We start from the raw sequence: 9,423 nt of genomic DNA on the forward strand, positions 1-9,423 counted from the left end.
AACAGACAAGAAAACGGAGACTCAGAGAAGTTCAGTGACTTTGCCCAAGGTCACACAGCTAGTAAGTGGTAGAAAACCAGTCTCTGACTCTACAGACTGTGTTCTTAACCCCCAGCCTATACTGCCTCTGCCTGTAATTGTGACAGGAACGACTGTGTTATTTATTTGCCTTTCAGAAAAGTTGGAAGCAGTAGGCACCTAAAGTGATTATTTGCCATTCTCTACATGCCAGTTTTCCATGGTATGACCTATTAATAGCAGATATTTAATCACAGTTCGATTTTTTTTATACCCTAAGGCCTCCCTTGCTGTTCAGCTGATGTTAGCTCATGGGAATATATTATATTAATGTCAGCTTTAATCAAATACTATTAGGTGGGTAAGTGTACCATTAAAGAAAAACATATGCAGTAAATTCCCTCTTTTCCAGAATGGTTGGAAATGAGATACTGGCTAATTTAATATGCTAATCAACACAATTAGCAAAGATATTTTACCTCCAATTACTTAATTTAAAAGAATTTCATCAAATTGTGTTACATCCCTTTATATTACTTGATTACCCTTTATAAAATAATCCTTTCATAAACTGTATAAACACGGCCATTTTAAAATTACATGTTTCACTTATAATTTTGTAAACTGATCTGCTTCCTTTTTTAGATGTTGAGAACTCTGTAGCCGTGTGTTTATCTTTTAACCTCAGTTGACTAGAAGCTCAGGGCTAAATGCAATACTCAAATGCAATAACTATCTTTTTTTAAAAAATATTTATCTATTTTAAAGAGAGAGAGAGAAAGAGAGAGAGAGAGAGTGCAGGTGGAGGGAGAGGCAGAGAGAGAGGAAGAGACTCTTAAACAGACTCCATGCTGAGTGTGGAGCAACTCCAGGCTGATCTCATAACCCTGAGATCAGGACCTGAGTCAGAACCAAGAGTGGGACACTTAACTGACTGTACCACCCAGGCAACCCCAAATGCAATAACTACCTTACCTCAAGATTTTGCTTTCTCTATACAAGGGTTCTTGACCTGGGATTCAAGGACACCCAGGGGGAAGGTGCCTGGATAGACTTCAAGGTTGTTGTGCCTATTTGCATAGTTATACTTTTCTGGGGAGATATTCCACAGCTCTTTAATAGATCTTCAAAGGGGTCTACAGCCCAAGAAAGTTTTTGAACTCTGTGGTTTCTGATCTCTCTTTCTGACTTCATTTTTTACTGCCCTGCTACATATGGGCTTTTATTATAAGCTGCCTCAAATCCTCTTATGTATGTGAAATATTCATTGGAAATAAATTAATAATCAAATAAATAACTCATTCTAAATTTATAGTGAAGGGCATTTGAACTTCAGAAGGCACCGGATTCACCACTACGGATTTTGATGACCATTATGCACTGTTGAAGCCAAGAAGCTACAATGGGATTAGACTAAGTATGTACTTATGACTAGCTATCTCTTGGGGGCTTTTTTATTCACTCCCTGGTATCGGTCGTTTACCTGTCATGTGTCACTCTCATAACTGTCAATAATAGAGAGGAGAGATCTGCATTAGTTAAACCTTCTGGGTCATGGTAAATTATGGCAATCCATTTCTGGATTAATTTTAGTATTTATTGTTTTATCATCTTTAAATGAATTTTATATTATTCCTCTTTATGGACTGTCTGTGACACTGTCCCCATGCATCAACAACAAAAACCTGGGGATAATTTAAAAAGACTCTTTAATAGTCCAGTTTTTTTCCCCTAACCCTAAGATGCACAGCAAGTGTTTTTGAATTAACAAATTTGGCTTAGCGAAGTAACTTCAACCTCTATAATTACCTACTTAATAGAAAAAAAAAAGCTTTTGGAATGTTTTTTCCATTTGTTCCCTAAATCCCTTTAGTTGCCTCCTTTAAACGATCTGTTGTATAATCTCCCTTTTACAATGTTAACAGGCTGGTTTGGCCTATTAGTGACAGGACATGGTTGGTACCGAAGATAATCAAAATATCTGCTCCTGAGACACACCGATCATGCTCAAAGGCAGCTGAAGACATTTAATTGCCTTTACAATTAGCTTTATCATACAGACCTTGAGAGTATACTGAGAATTCATTTCCTTTTAAGTACTATTTGAGCAACATGTATTTGATTTAATAGAGTCATAGTTCCTTTTCTTCTGTTCTCTTGTTTAGCTAGCAGAGAGGAATTATTTAGTTATAAGGTAGTCAATAGGCAGAAAACAGATCTGCAGTAATGGGGAAAACAATTTCCAAATGCTATCCCCTCTATTCTCTTCCTTTAGTATTCACAAGTTTACAATATAAGGTATTTCAAGAAACCTGAGGGACTCTTCCCCAAAAGTAGACAAAGGGTATGATACCAGAGATCCGTGAAGGCCCATGTGCCACCAAATATTTTCCCACACCGAACTTTCATCAGTAGAAATCCATTCTCATTAGTTGAGGCATTGTAGTCTTATAACTAGAGAGTACTGGACCACTACTAGATTCCAACATGATGGTATGACTTGTTTCTTTTGGATTTCTATTCCTAGGTAAACAAACAAAGAGTAGTAGAGCAAGAGGGGATAGAATATGATATAGTATGAACCATGAGAGTCTATGGACTCTGAAAAACAAACTGAGGGTTCTAGAGGGGAGGGGGGTAGGGGGATGGGTTAGCCTGGTGATGGGTATTAAAGAGGGCACGTTCTGCATGGAGCACTGGGTGTTATGCACAAACAATGAATCATGGAACACTACATCAAAAACTAATGATGTAATGTATGGTGATTAACATAACATAATAAAAAAATAAAAGAAAAAAGAATATGATATAGTACATTGATTTTTTAAATTTGGGAGTAGTGAAGCAACTAAGAAGGATGTACTGCCGTAAGAGATCTGGAAAATCAGGTGGCTAGGCAGCAGGAAGGGACTGAAACGGTGAGGTTAAGAGAGAAGCACCGAAAGGTGTGAGAGGGTCACAAAAAGGCAGGAGGAGGAGAAAGGTCACATACAATTCGATTAGCCAAGGTCATTGCAGGAATTTTAAAGATGGTGCCACCAGAAGTCACCAGTGCAAGTCACATTTCTCTCATGAGAAGGAGTTGGCAATAATATGCCACACTTTCAGGGTCCCTCACATGTTGACACTATACATATTTGGCAAATAGGGATCTGTAATGCAGCTGACAAAGGTGCAGACTATAGCCAGGTTGGGGACATAGTGGAATTGAGTAGCCCACAGAGGAAGCCAACCTGCAAGCTTGATCTCATCAGCACAGGCCTGTAATCCAGAGTGATCCAGCCCCATTCTGTTTACAACTCCAGCGCCCAAAGAGCTCCTGAGAAAAGAGGTTTCTGGACAGTCCAGCTTCTCCCACAGGTGATTTGAGAACTGGGTTTCACTGACCAGCCACAAGTGTAAATAGACACTACAAGAAGGAAAACACTTTCCCACCCCAAAACAGTGAAATTCTACAGTTGAAGTGAAGCTTGCTATAGCACAAGCTCATTAAAAGTGTAAGTGAATGCTGCCTGTTCTCTGCTTCACAATAACTCAATATGGTTATAAATATTCTTGTCATTCCATCAGAAAATACCTCCTATTTCTAAATTATCCATTCTCTGTTCACTCCTAAGTCTTATGAATAGCAATTCAAGTATTAAAAAAAAACAACAACTGTATTTCTTTAGATTTTCATCTCTACTCTCTGGATTTACATTTCTGTAACGCTCACAAAGTTATTACTCTAGGTTTAGTCTTCTTGGCAGAAATGCTTTAATATCTGAACTATCCAAAGCAATTATAATGGAGCAAAAAAAGTCACTTCTTTAAAACCCAGGTCTCTGGGCACCTGGGTTGTTCAGTGGGTTAAGCCTCTGACTCTTGGTTTCTGCTCAGGTCATGATCTCAGGATCCTGGGATAGAGCCCCATGTCTGCCTCCCAGCTCAGCGGGGAGTCTGCTTCTCTACCTCTCTCTGTCCCTCCCCCAAGCGCATGCTCTCTCTTTCTCTAAAATAAAAATAAAAATAAAACTTTAAAAACATTTAAAAAAAAAAAAACAGGTCTCTATTTTAATCATTTTCAATCTGATCTGCCAAACAAGTGTGTTCTTAGGGAGTCTGATATGAAGATTCAAACAGGAAAAAAAAAGTGTATGAGCACGTAAAGGGACATACCAGTATCCATGCAATTTATTTTGCCAAGAGGAGACTCATAGGACTAAACTCTAATACAATCATATGGGAAGTTCCCTGGGTGACAAAAGAAAACCTATTTAGCCTCTCTATAGATAAGCCTTGGCTTTCTCCTCAACCAGGAAAGGAAAACCTGCTACACCTACCTGCTGTGAAAACAAAGCTCTGAGAAAAGTTTATAAATCCCTAAAAGAGGATAAGATGTTGTTATCAACAATAATTATATTACTTTAGAAAAAAATATTCTGTACAGTAAAATTACAGACTCTAGTGGCTATATACATTACAATTTTTTATTGGGGGGTAGGATATATAGCTATGTTTAGAATTGCCAATTCTGGATTTTTATCCCAAATTAGAAATCTGTTTAGGTAAAATGGCTAATTAGCACAGCAGAAAATATGCAAGCTCCAGATATCTTGATGATATTCATTACAACTTAAGTCCTCTGCCTCAGATGTACATCTGGTACTAGTTTATTATGTGTTTGTGATTCATAAATTCATTTGTTAAACCATCTGTTTTAACTATTTTTACAGCCAGCTCTCCTATTTGTGATCAACAGGGCAATTGTTGGGGGCAATTCATCAAATCACCACTAGAGGGGGAGCTGTCCAAGTTTTTTGTGTAGCACTCACCTTTCCCCACCTAACCTCTAAACCAAAAAATTGCAATCTGCCAACCACTGGTTGCTGGGGAGGGATCACAGCACAACTGGGGATGCACCACTGTGGGTGACAGAGGGAGCCAAAAGTTGAGCATGCAGCTGAGTTCTTGCTCAAACTGGGTAATCAGGTTACACACACAGCAGGTGGATGACCCAGCACAGAAAGGTGCAACAGCAGCTACTGGCGTTCATTGAGCCCTTGGTACAGAATAGCTGGGTGCTGTGATAGGTGCTTTGCATGTATTTTTTCTCATTTCATTACCTGTTAACTCTGGGAGGTAGGGACTCTTATCATTCCCCTTTTACTGAGAAGAAGAAAAAAAAAACAAAACCTCAGAGTTAAATGACTTGCTCAAGGTCACACAAGTTGTGGTGGTAGAGTGTGGATCCCAACACAGGTGAGTTGGACTCCAGAACTTATGTTCTTAATCACTGCGTGTTCTATATATTGCCTCCTATACTCCTCATCCCAGCTCATGAGCCATTAAAATATTAAGGTTTGCTTGATGCTATCCAAATTGTCATATGTATTCCAAAGAGCACAGGTCTGTCCAGTAGACTAGACCTTTCCAGCTGAATGATAACCTATCTCCAAATAATAACCATTGTGGGAATAATAGCCATCAAATAATGTTTGCCAATTGTTTATCTATGAATTACACACAGTATTTACAGAGTAATGAATTCTTAATAATCTGTGTACTTATTTAACCTCTGAAGATCAGATCTAAAACTTGGATCAATTTTATCTGACTCATATTGATTTAAAATTAAATATCTAGGGATGATCACCCAATTCCTAAAATCATAATCTAGGAATGGAGTTGTGTGTTTATCTTAACTTTTGTATTTATGTATTATAATTATTGAACACAATGTTATTCTCCTTGTTCTTAATATTTTAATGTGGGAGTTAAATGCTTTCTATTTCTTTCTTAGCTCTCCCCCAAACACATACCTAAGGACAAGTTTGTTTGCATTTATACCCATCATGGTGAACACTATCTGCCTCAAGTGGGCAGCCCCAGGCACAAGAAGTCAAACCCTCCAAGAAGTAAATGGCCTGTGCCCTTACTGCTGGACCCATGCCTCCTTGCTCCCAGCCTAGAAATATGGACAGAGCTGTTTCATTATTTTTTAGATAAAGTCCTGTCAGTAGAAAAAAATTTTATTTTAAAAATTTCATCTGAGCATCAGTATCCATCAATAGAGAAAATATCTCCCACCCCAGCTCTATAAATACAATGAGTGATTATCGCTCCAGGTTTTAAAAAGCATTTCAATGTTTTTTATGAATTGGATTATACGCTTTCTTTTCACACTTTTACCCCCTACCATTCGTCAATGGGAAAGTTCTGCCTAAATGAAGTCTTTCATCTCATTTCAACCTACTTATTATGCTTAATAATGGGCTGGCAACCATCTTCATTTCCCTTTCATTACAGGATCTGTGCTACGCTTTGTCAAGATCATTCCTTAGATCTTTACCCGAGAAATGAGCCTCAATTACGTTCTGGAGGTGAAGCCACGTGAAACATTACAACCAACTCCTCAACTCCTGATTACCTGAGGCCTGATGAGAGCTTCCTTGGGAATTAGTCACTAGCCAGGAGCCCTTCTCAGATGCACTGATGTTAATTTGAAGGCTGCAGCAGCAAATGAGCCTCTGGGAGACAGGATATCAGCACTGCCCGCCAACCCTGGGAGCAGGCTCTCTTCTGCCCCCTCAAATCCAGGATGCCTGGCAGTGAATTTATCTTCCATGCTACATCTGCTCCACCTCCCATGTCTGCAGTCATCCAAATCAAAATCTTTGGAAATCATCCCTGAATCTTGCCTTTCCCTTCCCACTGACCTCCCCCTGCTCCTCCCAAAAAGACATTAAAGCTTGTCATTTCTGAAAAGTGACTTAAATTCTTCCCCTCCTCTCCATCCTCACAGATGTGAAAGTCCAGATCCTTCTCGTATCTTGTTTGGACTATTGCAATTCCCTTCTAAATGATTTTCCAACTTTCCCATTCCAATCTGTTCTTTAGAATGCTACTAAGTGATCTTTCTGAAGTATACGACCATGTCCTTCCACTGCTCAAAACCTGCAGTGGCTCACGGGATGCACATCCATCCTAAGCCTAGCTCCGTTGGCTCACCCTAGACTGCCTGTCATTTCTGCTCCTCCCCACAGTTCTGCACACATCCTACACTTCAGTTGACACTCACCTTCCCTGAACATGCCACTCACTTTTCTCTGCCTTTGCTCTTCAGATTTCTTCCTCTAGAATACCCTTTGCTTCTGTGCCTATCTATTGAGAGCCTACTAATCCTCCAAGATCCAGCTTCAAACGCCACTTCTATGAAACTGTACTTCATTGCCCCATGTGAATTCTTTCCCCTGTGGTGCTCTCATCACGTTTGTCTACACAACTCCCCAGTTAGATGGGCGTCTCATTTACTTTGTATTCCTAGGACAAGGTCCGATGCATTGTACATAGTAAGTATTCATTAAATCTTTGTGGGATGAAATCATGTGGGTTTTTTTCCCCCAAATTTACTAATAATCAAAAGTTGTTTGAATTTATCAAAGACCTTAAGATTCCTCCTGCTGAGGGCCCCTGGGTGGCTCGGTTGGTTAAGCACCTGCCTTCAGCTCAGGTCATGATCCCAGGGTCCTGGCATCGAGCCCTGCACCAGGCTTCCTGCTCAGTGAAGAGTCTGCTTCTCCCTCGCCCTCTGCCCCTCCCCCCAGCTTGTGCACACGCTCTCTCTCTCTCTCTTCTCTCCTCTCTGTCTCTCTCTCAAATAAATAAAATCTTTAAAAAAAAAATTCCTCCTGCTGCTACCCACCACAGAAAGCAGTGATGTACCCAAACTCTGATAGGAATATCAGGAGATAGACCCCAAAGTACAAAATGTGTTCACAATAATAAATGACTGCTACCTTTCCATTAGCCAGCATCACTAGAAACAGGAATAACAAAATAAACTCTATGCCACAACCCTGCTCCAGAGCTCATAATTCCCTGGTAAGTCAGCTAAAATCACCAACTCTACCACCCAAGCTCTTCCAAATTAGGCCCTACCCTATCAAAATGCCTTGCTCTTGACAGGCTGACCTCCTCCCTCCCAGTCCTACCTAGCCCTCCTTGTCAGGGAACAGTTATGCTGTGAGCCCTCACTCAGCTCTTTTCTGTCTGCACGCTCATACCATTTCTCCCACCTTCCACACCTCCCCAACCAAATTTTAGTCATGCCCTGAGCTTAGCTTACCTAGGCATCAAGGTGGGAGTGGCATCCTAGTTTTCCTGCCATATTGACTGGCACATTAGTCAAGGTCAGAGAGTCCTCATGTTTTTTTTTTTTTTTTTTCCTTTTTCATTTCATCACTCCTCAAGCACCTCCTGGACCAGACACTTAGTAGGTCTTACTGAATGTAGTTTTATATATTCTCATTCCATGAGACCTCGCACAATTAAGTGTGAATGGGGTGAGCTGCTTTGGTTAATTAATTTTCACATTAGCTGGATTGTTGAAAATCTTTTCTAAAACATCCAAACCCACTTTTCTATTTTAGTAAGTAAAGAATCATGATGAGACTGAAATCTTTCTGGATTGACTGAGGATTTGTCAGGCCCTCAGGGTTATCACCCTAGACCCCAATGCCAAGGCAGTATAAGAAAAGGGTATAACAGCGTGAAAAGAGCATAGAGCTAGCTAGAGATCAGAAACCCTGGGTTCTCATTCCACCTCTGTCTCTTTAAAAAGATACATGACGTCTGAGAAAGTCAGTTTCTACTCTGAGAAGAAAGGGAGGCATTACACTAGACAAGCTCTAACCCAGCACCAATAAAACAGATTATCTGATGGTTGGTGAAGTCTTTGGTCAAGAAGACAATCAGCATATGTGCTAAATTGGAAAATCTCCCCCTGGCAATCTTCTTTTTGATTTTTTTTTTCTTAATTTCAAAATTACAGAGAACTAAAAAGAATAATATTACAAATTCCCATGATTTTACCATCCAAATTTAATAATGTTAACTTTTTTTCCGATTTGCTTTTAGTAGCTTTGTTTTATTAAAGAAATAAAGCATTGCAGATATAGCTAATGTCCCCTTTAACCACCATACCCAGTCCCATCCTTACCTCAAACCCCTGTCTGGATAGAACCACTATTCCTTCCAACTTTTAGATTCTTGCACACATAAATAGGTACCCTGAAGAAAAGTTACTGTGGTGACTAAAAGTTTGTCTTACAATGAGGAGTACGGGTGGGAAGAAAAGCCAGTGACCTGAGGGCTCTTGTTGGGTTGCAGTCAACTGAGGTCTGCTAGAGTGTGCGTAGAGGTGTGCACATACCCCATAGAAGCACACACTCCCCCTCTCCCACACGGAGCCTTAGCACAGGCAAACTGCAGAGTCTACAGGCATTTTCTGCCCAAAGTTAGTTGTTTCCATGCCATGTGCTGCCACACAGATTTCACGATGAGACCTCTGATACTGTCGAAGTTCTGCTCTGTTATGGGGAGAGCTCTGATTCATGGCAGAGACACAACTGCTGCTCATCAAAC

The 9,423-nt window shown here is 40.1% G+C and overlaps 1 protein-coding gene across 3 annotated transcripts in view; it reads right to left on the minus strand.

Moving 5' to 3' along the window:
- The window catches only part of IL1RAPL2 (interleukin 1 receptor accessory protein like 2), a 1,158,042-nt gene that overhangs the window by 587,953 nt on the left and 560,666 nt on the right, over positions 1–9,423 (minus strand). The window lies entirely within an intron of this gene.

This window comes from Halichoerus grypus, chromosome X (assembly GCF_964656455.1).
Source record: "Halichoerus grypus chromosome X, mHalGry1.hap1.1, whole genome shotgun sequence".
In the NCBI taxonomy this organism is placed as follows: domain Eukaryota; kingdom Metazoa; phylum Chordata; class Mammalia; order Carnivora; family Phocidae; genus Halichoerus; species Halichoerus grypus.